This window comes from Myiozetetes cayanensis, unplaced genomic scaffold (genome assembly GCF_022539395.1).
Source record: "Myiozetetes cayanensis isolate MyiCay16 unplaced genomic scaffold, myiCay2020 scf33, whole genome shotgun sequence".
NCBI classification, from domain to species: domain Eukaryota; kingdom Metazoa; phylum Chordata; class Aves; order Passeriformes; family Tyrannidae; genus Myiozetetes; species Myiozetetes cayanensis.
Window position 1 is genome coordinate 3,054,212 of NW_026087555.1, and position 9,978 is coordinate 3,064,189.

The window sequence follows — 9,978 nt, forward strand, 5'->3', positions numbered from 1 at the left end:
AAAAAAGAAATATGAGATTTCAGCCAAAGCAGCCTGCCACCAGAACTCCAAGTTCTCAGCCACTCCCGGTTCACAAACCACAGGAGACGCATCAGGTCGGACCATGAACAAGAGTCATAGCTGATAAACTTAGTGACAAGGGCAAAGGGAACAGTCATTCAGTAAACTGTACTAAATATCTTTGGAGTATTTATACTAGTTATGGTGATGTTTTCTGCACAGAACAAAAAATTTCAAAGAAGCCTGTAGTCAAGCCAGGGGAAAAAAAATAAAATTGCAGTTGGCCTCCCAGATTCTGGACAGTTCCTCAGCAGAGAGGAAGGCTACAAGGGAATTCAGCGAGTACCTCACTCCAGCACTACCACTAGGGAAATACCTAAACTTTGTATTTTAAATCTGTAGATAATCTAATTCCTTGGAGTTGAGAAATATATTATAAAGGTGCAAGAAACAAGAAAGAGTAAAGGTTTTTAAACACATTTACCATATGCTGTCAAAACAAATGCTTTCTAAGTTTCTTTGGAGAAAAGTGGATTGAAAGCCAAAAATTTGGAAGTGATTTATGCAGTGGTGCAGAACCCAGGAAAGCTGTAAGCAGCGCATTGGCTCACAGCATGTATCAGCTTCAGGTGCCCTAACTGTCTTCACTGGCAGTGATTTCTGGTAACACCAGTCTGCTTTTATAGAACAGTTTTTAATGGATTTAATATTTACCTTTTTGCTGGTTTCTTGATAAAGCTGCTAACAATGCCTGGTCTGCTAGTTGTTTCAAGTTATTTCATCCTCTAAAGAGGAAAACAAACTTTCTATTACTAAGAAGTTAAGCTTGGAGGACATTCTTTTTCTCATGAGGGAGAACATTTGTCCTGTCTCACACAGGATGTGCACTAGCTGTGCTCTACTCATACAGTTGCATTAAACTAGAAAAACATTTCTAACACAGCTTGCAGCTTATACTAGCACAACAGCACTTGACCAGAAAAGCTTGTGTAAGTGTTGCTGCCCATCCATCCTCCCTCACCCCCCATAAAATACACTGTATTGTTAATCACTGTCGTTTTGCTGCCAATATAACTACACTGGGGCTTTGAGACCGACGTAACTCTTGGCAGTCTAACCTCACCATGCTAATCACCAACGTAAGCATCTGGGAAAAAAACCTGTAAATTAGACCTTTCCTTGGCAAGCATATTAAGGAAGTCTTCATCTGGGAGTCCTACAGCACTCCTTTATAACTGGCTACCTTGAGCCAGCAAGGTCACAGTCCCACAAGCAGATGAGCAGCCTCAAGAGCTCACTCCCACCCAAAGACAAAAGGTTTCCCTTTATTCCCGTGTGCCAGCCTAAGCGCTCCAACATAATTTCCCCTTCCTCACCTAGCAAAAACAACATCAACCAAAAATTTGGTTTAGGGGATTAGCTAAGAACAGGATAAGCACTGAAGTCACCCAGCCAGCAAACACAAAGAATTCACATCTGGGGTTGAGAGAAACACAACTGCTAAGAGTTCTCTCTATCTTGTGGAGCTGCCACCCCTGAATTTTAGATGATATCCAGATCAAAGATTAGCTCACACTCAGACGCGAGTACTTCAGCTGATCTGCAAAACCTGGTCTCATTCCCGAAGCAAGAAGCTCTGCCCTGGCCAGTTCTGAATAACCAAACACTCCAGCAAGCACTTAACTCCCCCTCTGCTGCCACTGCCTTCTACTCTAGCAATTCAACAGCAAACTTTGGAAAAAAGAAGAGTGATTGCATATCCATCTATTCAAAAATACCACACATTGCAGAGTTTTAAGCTGAGAGTATTTTTAAAATATTTCCCAGATGAAATACAATATGACACATTACAGAAACTGTCATTACGTTATCTTAAGTTTTTAAGCTAATAAAGACAAAGGCTTTTCCTTTGGCCACTACATCCAAGTGAAAGCACTTAACACTAACACTAGCTAGCATGGATAATAAAGGGCCTGTTATTAAATATGCCAGACTGTAAAGCCAGCAGCGGGCAAAAAAGCAAAACGGGAAACTGGAATAGTCAAGATGGCAACCTTTCTGAGCCATTCAGCCAGGTCAAAATTCACATTTTTCAAATCACTGTAGTTCCTCATTGCATTCACCAGAATGCAGCAGAACAATTAGCAGGACAAAGACATAACCATTGTCTTTTTTATCTCTCTCTCCTCGGTGATAAAAAGGCAAAAGTGTCTGACAAGAGGAAATTGTGTGAAGGAAGATGAAATTCTGGTTCTGAACATTGGAGATTCATGATAAGACCTTAGTAGAGCCATTCAGGTTGGGTCTATGTCTCCCTTACCTCCCTCTTCCATCCCCGTGTAGGGAAGCACATGCTTTATATCTGTTTGAGATTCCTGAAAGACCACACATTGGAAATTAAATCAGTGTAATGGCATCACACATAAAACAATCCCCGAAGCCATCACATGGTCAGGCCTGTGAGGTTTAGATAAATTTCAAACCTACTTTCTTCTCTTTTGTTACAAAACAGCAGCACAGTTGTCATATAACTGGAAAAATAGGAGTCACCTGGATATGGTCCTGGCAACCTACGTGACCATAATCAAGTAGGGGGCTGGACCAGATGACCTGCAGAGGTCCCTTCCAATCTCAACCATACTGTGATTCTGTGAAGTTCTCTAAACAACCACCTGCCAATCATTCGGAAACAAGAATTCGGTTCACATCAAAAAAGCAACTAGTTCAAGAAAACTAGATAGAACTCTGCTTGCCTCAGCACAACTACAAAATCACATCAAGTGCTACCAGGGGTAGGGACTGAACTCTTGTTTGCTGTGTATAGGCAGAGGCATAAGAAAATTTGCTTTTTCCCTGATTTTGGCCACTTTAAAGAATCCAGAAGCTTTCTGAGTTGCATCACTCTTCCTTCCTTCATGCCTGTACCCTTGAAGTTTGGCTTCATGTACAGCTCCGTTACACTAAAATGCAAGCCCTCATCATTGTCACCTTGCTTCACAAACAGCCCTGGTAAGAAGCCACTTTTCCACCCCCTTTTTCACTGCTTGGGAGCTACTGAAAGATTCTGATCTACAGAGGTTCCCATACCATGCTCATCACTATAGCACCAGATACCTTCAGCAACCATGACTAACCCCTGTCATGTTCACGTACTGTTTGTCTCCCAGCCTATCTGCAAAGGCCAGATGGATTATTTTATTGTACAGGGAGTAAGGTCAACAGAAAAAAAAAATTAATCAGATGTGTAATTGTACTAACCTGAATAAAGCCCTTCCTAGGTTAAAATAAAACCAAACCTGCCTTCCTGGGAGTATATTTCAGCCAAGAAACCATAACAGTGGTAAAAGTATGTCAAATTTCACAACAAAGCATTTAAATATCAAGAGAAAGACCCTTCATCCAATTCAGGACTGTGTTTTATTGATGAGTCAGTAGTAACTTTTCAGGATCTGTGAGCATAATCTACACTCCTAAGCAGGTGCTAGTGGCCTAACTTGGAAGTAACTTTCTTGATTCATCTAAGACAGCTCAGAAAGCCTGGAAAAAAAACCAACTGGCCAACAGTGAGCAAGGCTGTTCTGCCAACCTTTTTGTCCCACCAAAACATTGGCAGAGTCTGTTTTGCAACATCTTGGGAAGGCTAGAAAGAAAAGGGCAAGGAGTTAAAAAACAACAAAGAACAAAATTGATAGTCCAAAGATCACTTTGATGTGGATTGGCATTTTAATGATTCTAACAACAAAAACTTGCAAGTGACATACTTCTGAATACCATTAAGTGGTATAATTCAGGCTGTCTATACCAACTTACTCAGACAGTCTCATCTGCTGCCATGTTGATAAGAGTGTTCCCTTTTTAAGTGCAAAAATATGAAATAATGCTTCAGAAATCACTGGTGAACCACATTAATGATTTGCTTACATGCCAAGTCGTCATAATAGTTGGTTTTGGATGATACTGCTTTGAACAATGCCTAAATATAACGACTTCTATAAAGGCATGTTTAAAAATAATTTGTTTTCCTCCTTGTACTCTAGACTTCGCCTGTGCATGCTAGGGAAAGGGTGGGAGAAGAACTAAATGAAAAAGGCTGGTGACATCTGTTCTAGTATCACTCTCCCAAGTGGATAACCTATATGGAAATAAAAGTGACATACAGTCCAGTATCATTACAGAGCTACGACAGAATGACTGAATTGTGCAAGTGTCCAGAATAGCTCTACTGGTCAGGTTCCCTGCACTGGTAAGTGTAGAGGAGGCAGGGGGAAAAGCTTCAACTCTTGATCTAAACTCGGCTTCTACAGAGTCTCCCAAGACAGCAGTCACCAGGAGAGCACAACTGGGCAAAACAACCCCTACTTGCAGAAAACCCTTTGTCATCCAATGCCAGCTCAGCCCAGCTGCTGTGCCACATACAGGACAGCTATCAGGACTGGCACTGTGATCACACAGCCCCACAACCCTTCCATCAGAGCAATCCTAGTGCTGCGGTACCTGACCCACATCCTCCCTCCTTCCCCAAAATTAAAGAAATAATGAAAATGCACCCATCTACACAGTTCAGGCGAGTTCAGCACTACATGCATCGAATACTTGACCTCACAGGGGCTAATTAGGAGTAGTGTGTTCGACCTTTGTTCCTATTGAACTAGGAGGAACTTCCAGTGCCAACACATGCAGGCATCAAACGGATGCAGGGAGAGATCCTGTACGATCTGCATTCATTCTAGAAAACATTTTTATTCCTTGAAATGAGCCTATTTTATTAAATGTTTGCCTTCTTTATCCCTTTAAAAAGCAAAGGCGTCCCCCACTCAAATACAAAGCTTCTGTAATGCAAATGAACATTTGTCTGAGGAGTAGGATAGGGATCTTTGTGGCAGCCATGAGCCAGCCAAGAGCATCCTCCTCCTCACCTCGGAGTCCACCCTCTGCAAAGCCCTTCACAAAAGGCACAATCTAACACTCTCTCTCGTTATTTTGAATATTAAACAATAGTAACATTTTAACAGAAATAGTTACACACCAGCCTGCAGGGATACAACTCTATAAATGAAAAAGCATCGATTTAAAAACTTCTTTTCCATCCCAAGCAAAAACCTGCATTCTAATAGAAAAATTCTCTATGCTGTTCTACAGTTACACCATCATGGCTTGATCATAATAGCTCGAGAACTTCAAGATACCTGTGTAGGTGAGCCTTTAGGTCACCAGCACTTCAAGCCTCACTTGCCAACTTGGGGTTTATGTTTTAAACTCGCATTTTCCATTCAGTTAATTTCAAAACTAAATTTCTAAGAACTGCATATCATCTTTTAAATTATTAAAACTAGTATGCATTCAATCTTTTGCTATACACAAAAGAAAGGCCAGTGGAAGAATACTATAGTCTGCTGTTACTAATGTGAAATCATTTAAGTTTTTAAGAGCAGAACAGACCCTTCCCCACTCTGAAAGCACAGCTGAGTGAGTTTGTAATAAAAACCTAAACCAGAAATTTAAAAATAAACAAAAAAAAACACCAAAACACCACAAGCCTACAGATCAGCAGAATCATGCCATTAAACATAAAGCAATTTGTGCAACCTGACTTTCATTTTCACAGAGTTTATGGCTCTCTCTTCTTAAGGTGGTTTCTTTATCTGCACTGACAGAGCAGAAGACAGCTCCACATCCACATTTTGTAAGACAATGCACTCAAAAGCAAGCTTTAATTCTCTTATCTGCCACTCAGAAGGCACCTCACCTCAGAACCTGGAGACTAATGGATCTCTTACCACTAGTGACCATTTATTTTCTCTGCTTCTGTTGTATGCCCCAATTTATTTATTTATTTTATTTAACTTATGTTTGTGACTAAAAATAAGGTATGTTTCTTTCTTGGCTGGGAGAAGCTCAGGATATTGAGTGCAGAGTTCACACCAATTCAGGTATAAGGAGTTGGTTTAACCACTAACAAATGCAAAACTCTCAAATCCCCAAGATTTGAGAGCACACTGACTAGCAGATGGGAAGGGAGAAAAGGAGTTTTTTCAGGATTTTTCCCACAAAACTTCACAGTGATTTTACCAGTGGAAACAGCAAGACCTAAGATCCTTAGTATTTAATAAACGTTTTACTACCTGTGGCATGCTACTTTCTAAGGCACTTAGAGAGAAAAACAAATCTAAAGCCACAGTTGCCTTCATTAAAGAAAAGCAGAGTGAGCTATGCCAAGCCATATTCAAAATTACAGTGTCTGTTCTAAAATAAGTTTGGTCATACAGTTCAAGATATGACTAAAATGCTCTGTCTTATACAAGAACTCAAATCTGCAGGAACATTTCAACAGTAAATTACAAACTTCAGTAGGATAAAAATAATAGGGGGAAAAAAGCCTAAACAATTAGCTTGTTTGGCTGTTTGTCCCACTGATATCTGATAGCACAGTCTGCAGGTAAAGCCTAGCTGATTCTGAGGCTTGAGAAAGGATATATAAAGGATATATAAAATTCAGAGATTCACTCACAACCACTTCCCCACACACACATCTCGAAGCTGCACATGCCTTCATCTATTTCAGCTCCCAGTGACTGCAAGGAAGAGGTTAAGAGTCAACCTAAATTGGTTCAGCATTTTCTCTTCACAGGGCCACAAGCTTTAATTTCAACTACTCTTTGCATAACTTAAAAAAAACCATGATGCTCTCTTTATTTGATTCCTAAAGCACCCGTATCTGAAGCACAATGGGACATGTCACAGACACTTGCTTCACTGCCCTCATAATATGGTTTAATTATGATGACCGAACTAACAGGCTCACATCATAGACTTTTACAGGTTGACCCTGTGTCATCCTGATGTATCATTTTGCACCAGTTCAGTGCTGTAAATCAATTTAAGATCTCCAGCAGGTTGAAAAGGCTGGTAATGATGCTTTCTCTGCAATCTCTGGGGACTCCACATTATACACAACTTACATTATTTATAAAGCTGAGATGATGCCTCCATTAGGCCTGTAAGACTACTCAAATGAGCTTTTATTTTACACACACAACTTGGGCTTCATGGAACACTGGCTATATGTAATATCCAGTGCATTCATGCTTCAATTTAAAAAAAAAATAAATTAAAAATAATAACCTCTTCATTTTTTAAAATCTTTATACCAAGCAAAGAAACTCATAGTTTCATCTGATTAATTTCCCAGTACTCAGAAACACAAGTAGCACTTTAATTAACCTTTGTATTGCTTTTCTTCACATCCAACTCTTTACTCTGTGTTCAAACTACAGAGGAAAAGCAAACAATAAACACAATCAGCTTTCAAATATTTGATTGATAGTTAATATTTATACCAAAACAGAAAAATCTCCATCTCTTTATTCAGTCACTTTTCTCAAATGTATTGGATCATCACATCTTCAAGGGTACACAAAAAAGCAAGCTGAACAGGACAGAGAAGGAAAAAATGTATTTGATTACATACCCAATGGTAATGGGGTCAAAACAGACGCAAGGACAAATCCCTACACTTAGGGTAACCTGATCATGCCTTGAACTGATCCCTTCTGGTAGCTCTGGAAGGCTTCTGGATCACCCAAATCAAGGGAAATTTCCCTCTAGCACCTAGTTACAGTCTGAAATAAATTGCAATATTTCATCCCTAAGACCACAGCAAGTACTTCAAAAAGGGCCAGATATCTTTCATTTTCACACCAATGCTTTTCCAGTCACAGTAATATAACAAGCACTCCAAAACTGCACTAAAATCCAATGAGAACCTCTAAAAAGCTTCATAGCGCTGCTCTCTGGTTCAATGGAAAAATTAAATGAGTATTAATCAGCTACAACTAACAAACTCATGTCCCATAATTCAGCAGAGTAATTACTGACAAGTAAAAGAAAAAATGAAGTCAATCTTAGGTTCTCTCACATGATTTGCCCCCATTGTTTGACAGGACAAGGTGCACACAGTCAGCCACATGAAGACTGACAGAATTACAGATACATGCCTACAAAGAAAAGTGTTCTCTGTGGTCCGGGTTAGCTTCAGTTTTTAGTCTTATTCTTGAGTGCTGCTAAAAACACGTGTAACTACTGGAGAAGAAAAAATAAAAAAGTTTTCTTTGACTTCTCCTCTGTGTGCAAAAGAGATTCAAACTATCAGCTATGACAGCTCTTTCCTAAGCATAGACACTGTATCTTTAAGCACTAACATCCATTAAACGCTGATATATTTCAGCCAATGATCTTTTCCATTTGCTTGTATCTGAAATACACATCTACTTTTAGTCCTCCCCATCTGGATCCAACAATACTGCTTTTATTAACCTCCGTTCATAATACTTCCCCAAATAAAACTGTTACCCTTTTCAACATGCAGTGAGCATCATTTTATCCTACAATACACCAAAATAATAATTAATTTTCAGAATAAGCTCGAATTATTCAGACACTGTAAAATCAAGCTGTAAGGTCAGACCTCATATCTTCTTCAGATTATTCTACTAACAAAAGAGCAATCATAGCAACCCTGCTTCTTTCAGAACTCCCTCCGACTTCGGTTTATATATTAAAAAAAAAAAATAGTATCTTGCCCAGATCCTTTCGAATGCATGACTAAATATTTCCATGCCAGTAAATCTTATTAAGCTCTAAAGATCTATATTCAGGATAAAATTATTTGGCTGTACGAGTATATGAAGAAACTACACTGAGGAGGGGGGAAATCTCCAGCATCCAAACCCTTTAACAGTGAGAAAAAAAAAAATTAAGTGAACTTTCCTTGACCTCTAAGCACAGATTTGTCATTAAAGAAAAAAGAAAGGGGGAGGGGGTGAAGGGGAGAAAAAAAGGAGGGGAAGGGGCTGCGGAAAGAAAGGACGGGGGAGGGGGAAAAAAAAAAAAAAAAAAAAGATAAAGGGAGAGGGAAGCGGATGGGCCGAGGCGGGAGGCGAAGGGCTGTTCCCGCATACACAAAGGCGGCCCCTGCCCCGGCCGGCCGGGGCTCCGCCGCGTCCCCGCGGGCGCACAATGGGGCCGGGAACGGGGAGGAGGAGGAGGAGGAGGAGGAGGAGGAGAAGAACGGTGGCTTCCCGGTGGGGGAAGGCTGCGACTCCCGTCGGGCCCGGCGCAGCACCTACCCTCAAAGTTGGAGCCGGGAGCGGTGCCCCCCGGGCCGCCGCAAGGACGCCATCATGCCGGGCAGGGAGGAGAGCGGCGGGCGGCACTGCCAAGGAGCCGCTCCCGCGCCGCGGTCCTGCCGCTGGGCCGGGGACCACCCGGGGGAGGGAGGGACGGAGCAGGAGGAGGAGAAGGAGGAGGATGCGCGGGCACGGCGGGCAGCGAGCGGGGAGAGGCGCGGGGGGGACCCGAAGTTGTTACCAGCTGGCGGGCGGGGACGGGCGGCTCCGCGCCGGGAGCGGGCAGCTGCCTCGCGCCGGGAGCGGGAGCGGGATGGATGTGGCCCGGCTGGCGTCAGGGGGCCGGAGCCGCCCCGCGCCGCTCACCGGTACACGCGCGCGCGCACACACACCCACACACACACACACCCCCACACCCCACCCACACACCCCACACACACATACGCACCGGCCTGGCCAGGGATCCTCCTCAAATTCCCGCCGCCGCGCCGCCAGGTCCCGCTGGGAGCGCTGCTCCCGCCGCCGCCGAGCGGCCCCGACCGGGAGCTCGGGCCGCTGTGCTCCGCTGACCCACAGACTGTCCCGGTGTCCAAGCGCCCTCGGGCACCTTCACGGGGGTTTAAAAGGCGCTACTGTACGGCCGGAGCGTAGCTTGGGAGCTCTGGCAGCGGCAGATGTTGTCAGACTCTGAGTTAAAGTCAATTCCTGATCGAACTGGATTATGTCCTGCCTCTTGCCACAGGTGATTCAGTCCTCACTTGGTCTATTCTTAATACTGAAGTAATTGCTGTAATACGTCCCTCAGTGACGGAGCACTCTCTATCCCCATGTATTGTACACGTGGACATCCTCC

General features: G+C 42.7%; 1 protein-coding gene across 3 annotated transcripts in view; it reads right to left on the bottom strand.

Moving 5' to 3' along the window:
- Positions 1-9,735, bottom strand: part of SMAD1 (SMAD family member 1) — a 47,245-nt gene extending 37,510 nt beyond the window's left edge. Inside the window, exon 1 of one of the 3 annotated variants that reach the window (XM_050327344.1) lies at positions 9,574-9,735. The gene's annotated coding sequence lies outside the window, so the exon portion shown is untranslated. Of the gene's footprint in view, positions 1-9,125; positions 9,290-9,366; positions 9,532-9,573 lie in introns of those variants that run through there. The other 2 variants (XM_050327345.1, XM_050327343.1) reach the window with 2 other exon arrangements.
- Positions 9,736-9,978: the final 243 nt, after the last annotated feature.